The sequence below is a fragment of the Ochotona princeps genome, chromosome 17 (assembly GCF_030435755.1).
Source record: "Ochotona princeps isolate mOchPri1 chromosome 17, mOchPri1.hap1, whole genome shotgun sequence".
In the NCBI taxonomy this organism is placed as follows: domain Eukaryota; kingdom Metazoa; phylum Chordata; class Mammalia; order Lagomorpha; family Ochotonidae; genus Ochotona; species Ochotona princeps.
The window spans coordinates 6508694-6522169 of NC_080848.1; positions in this window are offsets into that span (position 1 = coordinate 6508694).

Consider the following 13476-nt stretch of genomic DNA (forward strand, 5'->3'; position numbering starts at 1 on the left):
CACATGACAAACTAAAGGAGATACACACCGTGGTTATTTCGATTATTACTCAAGCTCTGAACTTTGAGATCAAGTCCCTATCCTAACATTTTGCACAATATTCCCATGTGACTTACTAAATCTGTACCCCCCCCCACAAACGCATCTAATTTCTTATAATGTTTTAAGCAATTAGGCTTTGGTAGATTAGCTTTCCATTCATAAAAATGTTTCATTCAGATGTTCAGAAATATGGCAGGAAAAAAGAAATGAAAATTTGTATGTATTTGCTTTAGGTCATTTTACTGTTAATAACTATTTCAGTGTAAATGAAAACATATCTGTAAAATTATTAATAATCATGACAAAAATATGTAGTCCACAGCTAGCTGCCCTGTTTTTCAGTAAAATGAATTTATACCTGGTTCTTCTATAATAAACCATCGCAAACACCTACTCTTCCAATTCAGAGACACAACAGTCAGTGTTACATAAATATTATCCCTATTACAGTTATGTCTTTTATCCCTACGTGTAAAGAGAGAAGTTTGTCTTGTGGCCCCTCAGTTGCAACCTGCAAGAGCCCATCTTCTCATGTGTTGTATCTCACTGTTTCCTGGTCAGGCTCCTTGATAACCGTGTATGTTTTCTGGCTGAACTGTCATTCAACTAGGTGAGAAGCTTCTTCCTTGATATTCTAATCTCTCTATAAATTCATGCTGACTTAGCAAATGAATCCATATATTTGTTGCTGTTGCTGCTTTTCTTCTATTAGGCAATAAAACCATAGATATTAAGGGAAAATGACAGTTAACCCACCGACAAGCATTTTCTAAATCCTTATTATATGCAATGATCTGAGTGTGGATTTCCAAACAGATAGAAGAAAAAAAGTTCACGAAACATTATGAAAGTCTGATGATATTTGAACAAATGTAATTTAAAAATCTGTTAACTTAAGTATCCGTGTAATGCTTTGTTCCATCATTCCAGTTGCCGCTGTTGTCCACAGTAATGTTGGGCTGGGTTTTTATAAAACTTGTCTTCTGTATGCTGATGTACCATGCAAGTATTTATTTGCCTGTAAAAATGTCCAAGAAAGGAACCCACAGTCAAGATACTTTAGTGCTGCAAAGAATGGCTGCTGTAGAAATCCTATACAAAAAAACCTGTGGGGTCAGCTACCTAATCTTATCCCTAATAACAAGCCGCCTAGAATAGGACGCTGTTCGTACTGGTTTGAATAGAGATTTTGCCTTCCCATGTATTCTCAACTTGTAGAACAGACCTTCACATACAGTATATTTTTCAGACATATGTTCTCAAAAAAAAAAAAACAGATGGAAATATGGAAACAAGAACTAGTGATGATGGGCGCCATTAGTTTATAGGCAATAATAATAATAATAATAATGGCACTTACTTTAAAGAAAACAGTTTACCTACAGTTAAAGATACTTTTGTATGCAATCAAGGGAACATGAAAATATGTCACTGCATCTTCTTCATTTAAAGATGGCCACAGTGAGAAGTTCCTTACATTATCCTCCTACTTGAGAGAGAAAACAAATGCTAAAGGAATAGCCATTTCTCCAGAATTGACTTAATTTTCCCTTTGTAAAGTCGCTGAAAATAATGAACACAAATTTTTTTTAAAAAGAGCTCAGGCAACAACAGGAAGTAAGTGTTGTCATAATCTCTAATTTTGAGTCAAGCCGGTTTGATATAGTAACAACTGCTGTATCCCGCTATCAGATATGCCAATATCCCGCAAAGATCTGCTCTGTTCTCTATGTTCTACCCACAGACTTTTCCTGCCCCAGCCTGAATCTTAGAAAGTGTCCTATGTAGTAGCCGAAGTCCTCTGTCACTTTGGGGGTCATAGTGACACCCCGTGTGCCTCCCCAAATCCAACATAAAACTCAGACACAGGAGCTCATTTCTCAGGTAGTCTTGCAAACTCTGTCCTTTATACTCTCAAGAGCAGTGAACATTTTCAAGTCCTGAAGCGCCTGTGCAAAGGGCCCTGGGAAGGAACCGCCTTCATCCAGGAAGACTTGAACGTGCTGACACGGGGGTATTGGCAGTTGAACAGAAAGTGGATACTCTCCTTGAGAATGTCAGGTTACAGACCGGTTGACAGTTTTTTGTCAGTCAATCCAATCATCTAAATCACTCCTTTGTATCTGAACCTGGGGGGCGGGGGAAGCAGTTAGGGAACTACAGAGGATGTGGTTATCCGAAGATAATCAACCCCCTGAGGAGATGAGCCACACCTGTGTTACTCTGTCTTGCGCCTGGGAGAGTGATTCAGGCAGCAAGACAGCCCTGTTTCCTCCGCCTTGCTACACCTTGAAGCACTTGTGAAGCACTAGCCTGTAAACACATCTGATAAACTCAGCCTCGCGTGGCTCGCTGCACTGTCGTCCACACGCACAAGTGGCGAGGAACACAGCAAGCCGTGGACTGTTTTTCTGGCAAGGATTCCCAGAGCAAACCTGACACAAGGGCACTCCGTCTGCTAAAAAGGCAGGCTGTGGCTGTCCCTTGGGATTTACCCTTGTAAATCATACCTGTTTGACTTGGGCCAGGCCATCCTGGGAAAGCGAATGGGGATAAAAATCTTCCTTCTCTCCGTCAATGGGTTGGTGCCGGATGAAATCACCCCGCAGAACAGGAAAGACAAGAACTTCTTTTATTTTCTTTGGGTCCGAACCTGCTTCTCCCATGAGTCTTTGGTCACGAACAACTTTCTGCCAGGTGAAATGGAGTGTTTACAGGCATGGAAAAAAAAATTAAGAAAAAGATTTTTTTATTTCCCTTCTCCGCACTAAATGGCATTTCATTACTCTAGGCTTCTCAGGCCATGTGCCAGAAATCTCACATAGGAAGGAAAGCTACTTAAAATACAACAAAACCAATCCAGCCCATTTTGATTTCAATGTAAAAAAAAAAATTGTTCCACGAGGGCCAGTTGTAGAGTAGACGTTAAGAATCGGATGTGGGCAGAGGATTTGTGGGGAGCGGAGTGGATTGTCTCAGTCCCTGCTTCCGCTACGGACATGATTTGTGTATGATAAAGAGCCTGTGTATGTAAGTTTAAATCTGAAATAAAGTCCCACAAATCTGCAACCCCACTAATGCATTAGCAGGACATAAGGAAATGTATGTGTGTTCATGAGTTATACGGCTGCATAGTAACTGAATCTCTTATAGTGAGTGAACACTGTTGTTCATTTAGGGCACTTTCAGCTATTGGTATTAGTAGTCCATTTATTTCATCTATTTTTTTTTTGCAAATCTAATATGTGCAAAGTGACATATTATGCTGTTTCATATTTTTTTATTAGAGTGCATTTTCTCACTCACTTATTGATCAGTGAGCTTCATTCTTTGGTGAATTGCTGAAGCTAAATTGTAAGTGTAGCTTACACCTGTCTCTGTACTTGGGTAATAGATTGATGCAAAGCAACCCACACAGCGCATTGTATCTTTGCTTGACCATGTAGATTGTAACCTTGCCCAAGACCCAATAACCAATCAACTGAATGTCAGCGAATTACAGCAGCTGAGCAGCCAACCAATCAAACGTTGAAAGCTGTCAAATCTTGATTATAGAAAGTGGCAACCTCATCTGATCGGGTTATTTCTATATGTCACTTCCTTTCCTCTGAATATCAATATAACCTAGATGCTGCGGTGAGCAGGACCATCCTGAACCAGTTTTTATTGCAAATATTTATGGTTATAGAAGTTTTCTTGCTCAACTATGGTTTCTTAAATTTATCTAGTCTTGGTTTCTTTAAACATGTTGTATACTATTTTAAAGATTTTCTGGTAATATTTTAATGCTTATTTGTCATCTGCTTGAAAGGCCAAGTGATACAGAGGTGTGCACACACACATGTACAACCCTTCTATACTGTGGTCCACTCCACAAATGGCTACAACAAATGGACTTGGAGAATATTGAACTCCAGAGCCTGAAGGGAGAAGGAGAAACAGAGAAAAAGATGTCTTCCATCTGCTGCCTCACCCACCAGATATCTGCTATGAGACATTGCTGAATTGGTCTGAAGCAAGGTGCCAGGGGCCAGGAGCCTCTTCTGGGTCTCCCACATGGATGCAGGTGCCCAAGGACTTGAGCCATCCTCCTCTGCTTTCCCAGGCCATTAGCAGGGAGCTGGATAGAAAGGCTAGAAGTGAAGCAGCCGTTTTCATTTTTATTCTGTCACTTATCGCCTTATATATATTTTTACTGCATTGGTATATGCATGCTAATTCTTGTTATTACATAGTTTCTACAATTACTATAACATAATTATTAATGATAAAAATAATTTCCTAATATTCTATATATTTGTATTTTTCTATAAATATGCTGACCTATCAGCTTTATATTCATTAACATTTGTGCACCATACCTTTTCCATCTATTTAGAAGTTGCAATTATAAAAAACATGTCATTTTTTTCCCTGAAATGTGTTTGGAACTTAAAAGTTCCATGTTTTTTATATATTTAATAGCAAGTTTAGCCTATCCAAGTTCTAGTTGTTACTATTGTGAATTTTGCCTTCTTAATTTTTAGAAAATAGGAAATGAAAATAGAAAATACATTTAATTATTTTTTATTTCGTTCCTGATCTTTTCATTTTTAAAAATGTATTTTCCTTCCAATACTGTTTGCAAGTCATACTGCTTTTATCCTTTCAGGATTAACCTTACATTTTGATATTGAATATGCAATTTCAGATTTCTGTAACAACACATACAATAGTTCAATCTGACTTTATTAACAGTAAGATTATTAGATAACCCTTCTAAAATCTGGGGTTAAACATACGGGAAACCCGGTTCCAGGTCCCTTGTATTTAGGATGGGGACAAAGGGGGTTACAGTATCAGCAATATTTCTTCCAGAATGAATAATTTTGTGCCTAAATGCTTCAGCTCAAATACATTGTCCTGAGTTTCTTTTCATTCGTGTTACCTGAGGGGTTATGGTCCTGTTGTAGTCATTGTTTTCTCCTGTTTTACGGCGTGCTCTTGCATGTTCAATGTATGTGCAAGGTGCTTTCTTCATATTCTCTTCTCACGCTCTTGTCTTTCCCTAATAAGTGCCTTCCCAAATCATCATTGTCATCCTGTTATCTTCAGCCTTCATATATACATATACATACATATATATGGTGTACACCCATTTCCATTGCATGAATATTCGTTAGAGAAGTACCCATCAGTTTCAAGCTCAATGTGATCCTCTCAGAATTCTTGAAAATGTAACTACCAACTCTTAAAAGTACAAGCCAGCTCCTTCATGCCACTGTTAGTCACCGTATTACTAGTTTGAGCTGCACTTGATTTTTTCAAACTTTTTAAAAGTGCCTATTAGGAAATTGAAATTTAGATATGTGATTTGCTATAAATAATATTGGCCTAAGTTAGCTTCTCTGAACCTTCGTCACTCATTTATCCCTTCAATCAGAGCTAGAACCTACCATTTACTGCCAAGACTAGCTGTGATCTCTTGAAACTGGAAATCAGACTTGGCTAAGCTGTTTGCAAGCTACATTGTAGTGCTTGAGTTGTATGTCCACATCCAGATCCCACCTCCAACTTTATTCTAATGCAACTCTGGGAAAGAGTGGCAATGATTCAAATAGTTGGATTCTTGTCACCCATGTAGGAGGCCTGGACTGCGGTCCCAGCTCCTAGATGCAACCCCGGCTTATTCCAGGTTATTTCTGTTGCATGAAAAGTGAGCTACTAAGATGGGGATACTTTTGTTGGAATATCCTCACCTAACAGATATCCTGCCCCCTTTGTTTCTGGTCAGATTTTGATGTTATTATTATTTTTAACTGATATTTCACTTTCAAGTTATGTATTATACAAGCTTGGGGGTTTCCCAACATCCCTGGAGAACTGCTTGCCTTACATGGAAGAAAAACAAAAAAATTGGCATCTGAAACCTTTAAGAGACTGGCCAGGAAAATTCTATTGTGTCACAAGCAAAGAGAAATTATTCATCTGCCTTGAAACTCAATATTTGTTGGAGCCCTGCACTTGGCTCTTCATAAAGCCTGTTAAGGTGAGGAAACATATGGGAAAAGTGAAGGATACAAAATGGTGTTGGATGTTGTTGGTTTCTTGCAAAGACCCCCTGGAATGTCTCCCCCAACACAAAGCAAAAACTCATTCTTAGTGTGAAAGTCTAATCCGAAAGACCAGATAGCAAGGTTGTCAGTGCTGATGAAGTACTTACTGCATTTCAGGAGACAGGCTTGATTCAGAGATATGTCCTCACTCACAGCCACAGCTGAACAGAGAATTAGTCAGACGGAAAAATAGGAAATTAGAAAATCAGTCCCAGAAGGTATAGAAAACAATATAGAACACCCAGGCTCACATTAGGGATAAACAACCAAATGGACATGTCCCACTCATGATCAGCTTAAGAAACAGAAAACTGTCTTCAGGAACCCCTCTGGGCCTGCAAGTGACTTACTTGGTTTACAGCCTCTTTTAGGATGAAATGGAACGTCCCGCCAAAGATGTCTGTGTCCTAATCCTCAGAACCTTTCAATAGTTCACCTTCCCTGCCAAATGATTCTGCACATGTCATTGAATCAATGGTAGCAAGGATGAAAAGATGACCCTAGCTTATCTATATGGCTCCATGATCTCAAAAAGGTTTTTTAAGGTGGATACAGAGGAAATCAGAATCAGAAAATTATATAAATTATATGTATAAAGCATATATATACATGCATATAACATTTACATATATATAAATATATAAATACACACACACACACACACATATATATATATATATAATCAGAGGTAGCACAAGATGTATGATGTATGGAAGCTAGCAAAAAGGAATCATTTTCCCCCAAAGGAGCCAAAAAAATATATACTCTTGTTGGAGTCTTGTTTTCAAAATTTTGACTTCTAGAAGTGTGAAAGAATAAATTTGCATTATTTTGTATCACTAAATTTATTATAACAGCTGAAGAAATGCAATACAGCCTCCCTCTCCCAGAAATAAAAACTTTCCTGACATCCGTGAATCAGCCTTCACCTGCTGGTTCATTCGGTTGCGAAGTAGTGTCACCTAGCGTGTATATCTAAACCATCCATTGCTATCCTGTGTCACAAAAGGGCAGCGTTGCTGCACATTAAATAAGAATTCCATAGATAACATAAGCAAAGCAGAAGACCTGAGTTAGTTCCCAGAGAGTTTACAAAATCGTCTGGATCAACCAACGAGCAAGTTCATGAATAAGACTTGAGTCACTGAAGACTCACTGAGCAGGGGCAGCTGGTACAGCTACAGCATTAGCTTGGTACTACATAATCTGTAATAGTATCACTCGCTTCTAAGCTCCAGGAAGTAAATTCACAGAGGACTGTCTCTAGCTCTAAACCAAAACAAAGCAGAATATACATAAATAAAAATCTAAATACATAAATACACATGCAATAAATATCTTAGTTTTACCCAAACAGTGGGGAATTGAGAGGGGAGGAAGAATTAGAGTCAGCAAGTGATGAATATAGTTGAGCCCCTGCCTGGTATTCCTGTACTCTCTGCTATTTGGTTTAAAGAGGAATCAGACATTACAAACATGTAGCATTTGTGTTATAGATTTCCCTGCTTCATCTATACCATAAACAACTCCATCCTTTCACCCTCATCTTGCAGTTTCTTTTTTTATCTAATATTACTGTTAACAGAACTATTTGGTAAGCCATAATATCAGTATCCGAGGGGGACATTGGCCAGAGAATAGATTTCCTCTGTAACAATTAAAGGTTAGACCACCATTATCTTTAGAGGCAAGTGGAGAAGGAAGGTTGTGTGAAGGTTGCCTTTTTGTAAGATTCAGCACACATATTGGTTCTTTGATCTCTTGCTTTTATTATAGAACCTACGTTCCTGCCCTTGTCTATTGTGCCTCACTCCATAGACCCTGTATCTCACATGGGCTGCAGATCAACAGGTAAAAACTTCACAGGTAGGGAACAGCACTACATTACAACAGACAGGACAGAACTTAGATTTTATTGGTATGAGTCAAGAGCATAATGCATAGTAGATACTAAAACATTTCTTGAATGAATTTTTATACATATATATAAAAATATTGCATTTAAAAATTACACTTAAATATATTCAATACATTTTTAGAGTTAATATTTTTAATACCCTAGATGATAGGGTCCTTAATTTTTTTTTTCAGATAAGGTATGCTTTGCACAACATTAATAGCTTTATTCAAAGATAGTGCTTCTGGAATAATTAAACTTTGGAAAATGCTTGAGCATAGCAAAATAAGTTTTCCAAAGGATTTTCTAAACTTCCACTAATTTAAAATGTATCAGTACTATTCATCAGTAATATTTACTGGTGCTACCATGATAAGTAGTATTTACACTGATCCTACAATAGTGGATCCTAAAAACTAATAATATGTAATTAACAGACTCAATGGACCATTTTATCCTTAAATTTATTTAACAATGAACTTCTTTGCGGGGAGCATCTCATGGTACTACTATTTCATGGAACACCCCTTGGGAAACCCAAATGTAGCCATAAAAATAACTGTTTCAACTCAGAAACTAGTTGGGAATTTTTATGTGCAATTAGTTCCAGCCCCTGTAGTAAATGGGGACTAATAGATTATAAAGAGGAGCAGATAGGGTACCCCATACCCAACTTCATGTAAGAAAAAGTGGTGGAAAGACTAGCTCCTGGTAGAAACATAAATCAGCAAGAAGAACTAATGATTTCTCTTGCCATTCAACTTTCTATGACAATGTCAGAAGGTGAAATGCATTATAATCAATATAGAATATTGTCCAACCAGGACCCAGAAACTTCCTAGTGTCATATAGGAGGTCCTGCGTTTACAAAGGCCTCAGGAAGATGTGGAAGACGCTGCTGTGCCTTCCCAGTGAGGTGTATTTTATAGCAAGATCCATCATGACAGATGTTTTCCACATACCAATCAATCTGAATTGCCCAATCTCAAGTTCCTCAAACTCACACAGTATATTTTGGAGGAAGGCCAGATTCTATTAATTAACTTTTATCTCTCTCTTGCTCTTTTTCCCTCTCTCACACACACACACTTATTTTTTTTTTAATGCAATGAAGTTCCAATAGACCTCAGGAATCTAATATTTACTTTAATTAGTAACAAGCTTTTGAAAAGGAAAACACATGGATATATATCATATTACCATATCACATTCCACCTGTGCAAGATAAATGCTAAAAATACTCTCTGTGTTAATTGTTTATTTGTTTACCTGTTTAAGAATTACAATCACTACTTGAGATTGTTTGGGAGACACTTTGGGGGTCATGAATTGGTAATATAATAGTTTTAAATTGAGTGATTTTACTGCCTAAGCTGTTGATTATGATACATAAAAAACATCTTAGAGATATACCAACAGTTAATAGTTCCTGTTATAATAAAGGGGTGTTTTCTACTCTATAGGAACTTACATTTTGATCTAAGCAATGTAAAACAACCACACTGATAAATAATGCATCATTCCAGGATAGTAATAAGATTATAAGGGAAAGAGCAGTACAGAAGTAGACAGTCTTGCTTTAATTATTTGATTTTCCATAATCAATTGAAAAGTGGAAATAAATACATTTTTTAATGGAAGCCATAGAGTTGGGAATGAGAACAGATCAGTAGTAATTGTAAGGCTTACAGAAAAATAATAGTAATAATAAATTAGTAATAGAACACGTAATAAAATTCCAGTGCGATTGGCCTACATTCAGAACTCTACTAGCAACACCTGCTGGCATGAATGTAGGGAGAAAAATACCTTACTCCACTGTTGGTGGGAATGTAGCCTAGTACAGCCACTAAGGAAATCAGTATCGAGACAATTGAAAATTGATCTACCAGCTATCCCACTTGCACAAATATATCCACAGGAAATGAAATCTGCATATGAGGAAGTGACTTGTAATCCTATGTTGCAACAGCAGAATCTACAATAGTGAGGGCATGAAAACAATCCAGGTGCCCATTGAAAGAGGAATGGATAAAGAAATTGCAGTGCATTTATTGCATGGACTAGTACTCAGCCATTAAAAAGAATGAAATTCTACCATTTGCAATCGAATGCACCCAACTGTAGTAAATTACGCTGAATGAAATAAACCAATCCCTACTGGACAAATATCACATGCGCTCTCTGATATAAGGCAACCTTTAAGGAAAATATAAGATCAATAGACATATAAGTAAACATGCGTGTACATATATTGTTCCAGAGGAGTTGTATACTGGAGACTATTAACAATGAGAAGTGAATATATATTGTATAACGCATCTCTGCTTCTGAACAAAAGATGGAACTCTTAAAGATATCTTGACAATAGGATGCTGGACTCTACTGTTGTCTATACCTACAATGTCATGATACACTTAAATAGAAGAATGATGGACTTAAGACTTTGCTGAAGGACTATACTATTGTAATAATAGAGGAGAAAACAGCGGGGGAGGGGAGCATAAATGGTGAGGGCAGAACCTACGGGACTGTATCATGAAAAATAAAAATTTTAAAAGTAACAATAGTAATTGATAATAGACCTTTACAGAGTGTCAGTATGTATCAAACAGGTCATGTTCACATTCTGCTGGTACTGGGAATGGTCGGAAACTTTCATTGGCATTTTAGTTATGGGCACAGCAAGACTCCAAAGTATGTGAGCAAGTAGCTGAACATCCAACTGAAAAGAGAACTTGGATTAAGGCTGAGTTCATTTTATTCCTAAGTCCTAGCTTTTTTTTTTCCTTAACCATACCTCATTGGTCCCAAGAAAGAGCCATATTCAAATATTTCTCAGTCTTTTGTGGCATTTTGCCAAAATCTCAAAACCCAGCTATCAGGCCCGCCCCTTACGTGATATCTCTAGGTTAGAAAATAATATATCTGGAAACTGATAATGTGGAAATCATTTGCAAAGTGCTAATGCTGGCGTGCGAAAGCAAACCTTCCTTTGCATAAAGAGAATGCTTTAAAAAAAATCTAAACGTTTAATCACAGTCAGAAGGAACACCTTAATCTAAACCGACTGTTGCCAACCTTTTCCCCCAAACTGCCGTCCAGTTGCCAAAAGCTAGCACTGGTTATCAGAGTGTTGTTTTCCTGCAGAGCTGTGGGGCCTGATGAAATCATCCCATCATGTGATGAGCCTCCAGCACAGACTTGTCTGGGAATTGGGTGCTGGGAACTGCTAACTGGCCTGGACAGGCTGAACCGGAGTGTTGGATATGGAAGCAATTACAGCACAGCTACACTGAAGCGCATGTGCTGTATTGCTTGTGTGCCACACACCCCAGCACCGCTACAGTCAACCCACTCAAACACCTGTAGTTTCATTTGCAATTAATAAATTAATTAAAATGTTCTCATGGGAAAATGTCCGTGTGAAACTGTGGGTTTACTGTAATGAAACTCAGAAGCAAGAGCTGCGCAGTAATAACACCAATCATACCAGGGAATAAAGTTATTGGTTAGCTGTGTTCCACGTATGCAGAGTGCAGTTAAACATACTACTCTGTTTTTCTCTTGTCTCTTCACAATTGACTAATGTCTGCTGAAGATGTGGCCTCAACTTTACTCGAAGGCGAGAGAATTAGAAAAGCCCAACTGCTTTATGAACGCAAGCGATGTCCAGGGTATAGTGGTATCCTCTGGAATTCAAACTTAGGGCAACATGCATGGTAAAAGACATGGGCTTCAAACATTTTTTTAAAAGAATAAATAATGTAGTAAATATTGGAAACCTTAAGAGGTATATGTAAGTATATGTTTCTCACTTAAACCTTAATTACCTGCAGAAACTATCATAGAGTTGAAGGTGAGGGTGAATATATCTTTCACCATTGTCCACTTGATGAACTGAAGTTATTGTCTGCTTATAACTGTACATATCATTTACACAACATCTAACATAAGACCATTTTCCCATGGCTTATTGGTGTAACTAGATGTGCTTATTTAATAACTGAAGTATTAGTTCACATGTCATTGTTTTGTGTATCTTACCATTCATTCATTTATTTACTCATTTGTTCATTTGCAAGTATCCAACTCCTTTAATCTTCCTATAGTTTTGCTCAAAGGGTTTAAAATCTCCAAAAGAGTTTGCAATCTTATTGACCTTATAATACCAGACGGCTTTATCTATCTATCTATCTATCTATCTATCTATCTATCTATCTATTGATCTATCTATCTATCTATCTATCTATCTATCTATCTATCTATCGTGGGGCAATGGGGGAAGATAGAGCTAGCCAGTGTACTGCGCGATGCTTATTGCCATCCCTTGCTACAGCCCAGAAGATGTCAGTGCTCGTCTGCACATGTGGTACCCAACGGTACATCCTCTAGACACACGCACAGATGTGAGATGACCCGGAGCTGGGAAGTAGGTTTGAGGCAATTGGTGATTTTTCTAATTCTTCAAGTTCATCATTATGCTCCTTCTCCAGTGTTCTCTGAACAGAAAGCCCTGCCACATCTCACCAAAGGAAAACCAAGCTAACTCTGAGCTTTTCTCATTTCATGCATAATTGGTCTTTCACTGCAATGATTGACTGCCGTTTCTTACAGTGGCCAAGGCACTAGTTTCAAACTCCATACCACCAGGCTAAGGATTTAGGAACTCTTAAATCTCACATGTCAAGAATACAATTTAAGGGAATACAATGAAAACGTTTAACATACAATGAACAAGTAGAAAAGCTGTAAAATCTAATTTTTACCCATAGCCTGTCCACTTGGGTCAATGTGCATTGCTTAAGAAAAGTTCTCAAACACTGCCTGCGAGGCAGGACTGGTGTGACGATTATAAAATTACAATGATAGAACAGATAAAGAATACTGAATGAAAGATTCTTCCCTTTCATCTCAATTAGCATGACCCGTACTGATAATATGTGTTTTGATTTTGAAAATTAGGTAGATATCTTTGAGTCTTCTTTCCTGGGTGCTTTTCCCATTTGGGACATGGGGGATGCAGCTCCTACTGTGGGTCTGATTTCTCTCTGGAAAAGGTGAATGATGATATCTTGTTGATCAGGTGCAATGAATCAGAGCTGACTTGCCCAGCGTTTCTCAATCCGTCAGGTGCCCTGTGGAGTCACTGCGTCAGGATGCAGCCCCTGTGTGGTCCATGCAAGCAGGTCTACTCATTATCGCATTTAACTAGAATGAGTGGAGCCCTTGATGGGACTAAGGGAAAAAACTACGAGTTCCTTCAGTCTCTTGAAAAAAACAAAGCTGCAGATTCCATCACTGTGCGAATGCCCCTTCATTTTTTTTTGTTAATGCTGTGTTTCTGAAATAAATGTATGGTTGAAATTATGAGTGACCTTAGTGGAACTGTGAAATCAATTGTGGAGACTGAAATGTTGGAATATCACAGTATGAAAATGT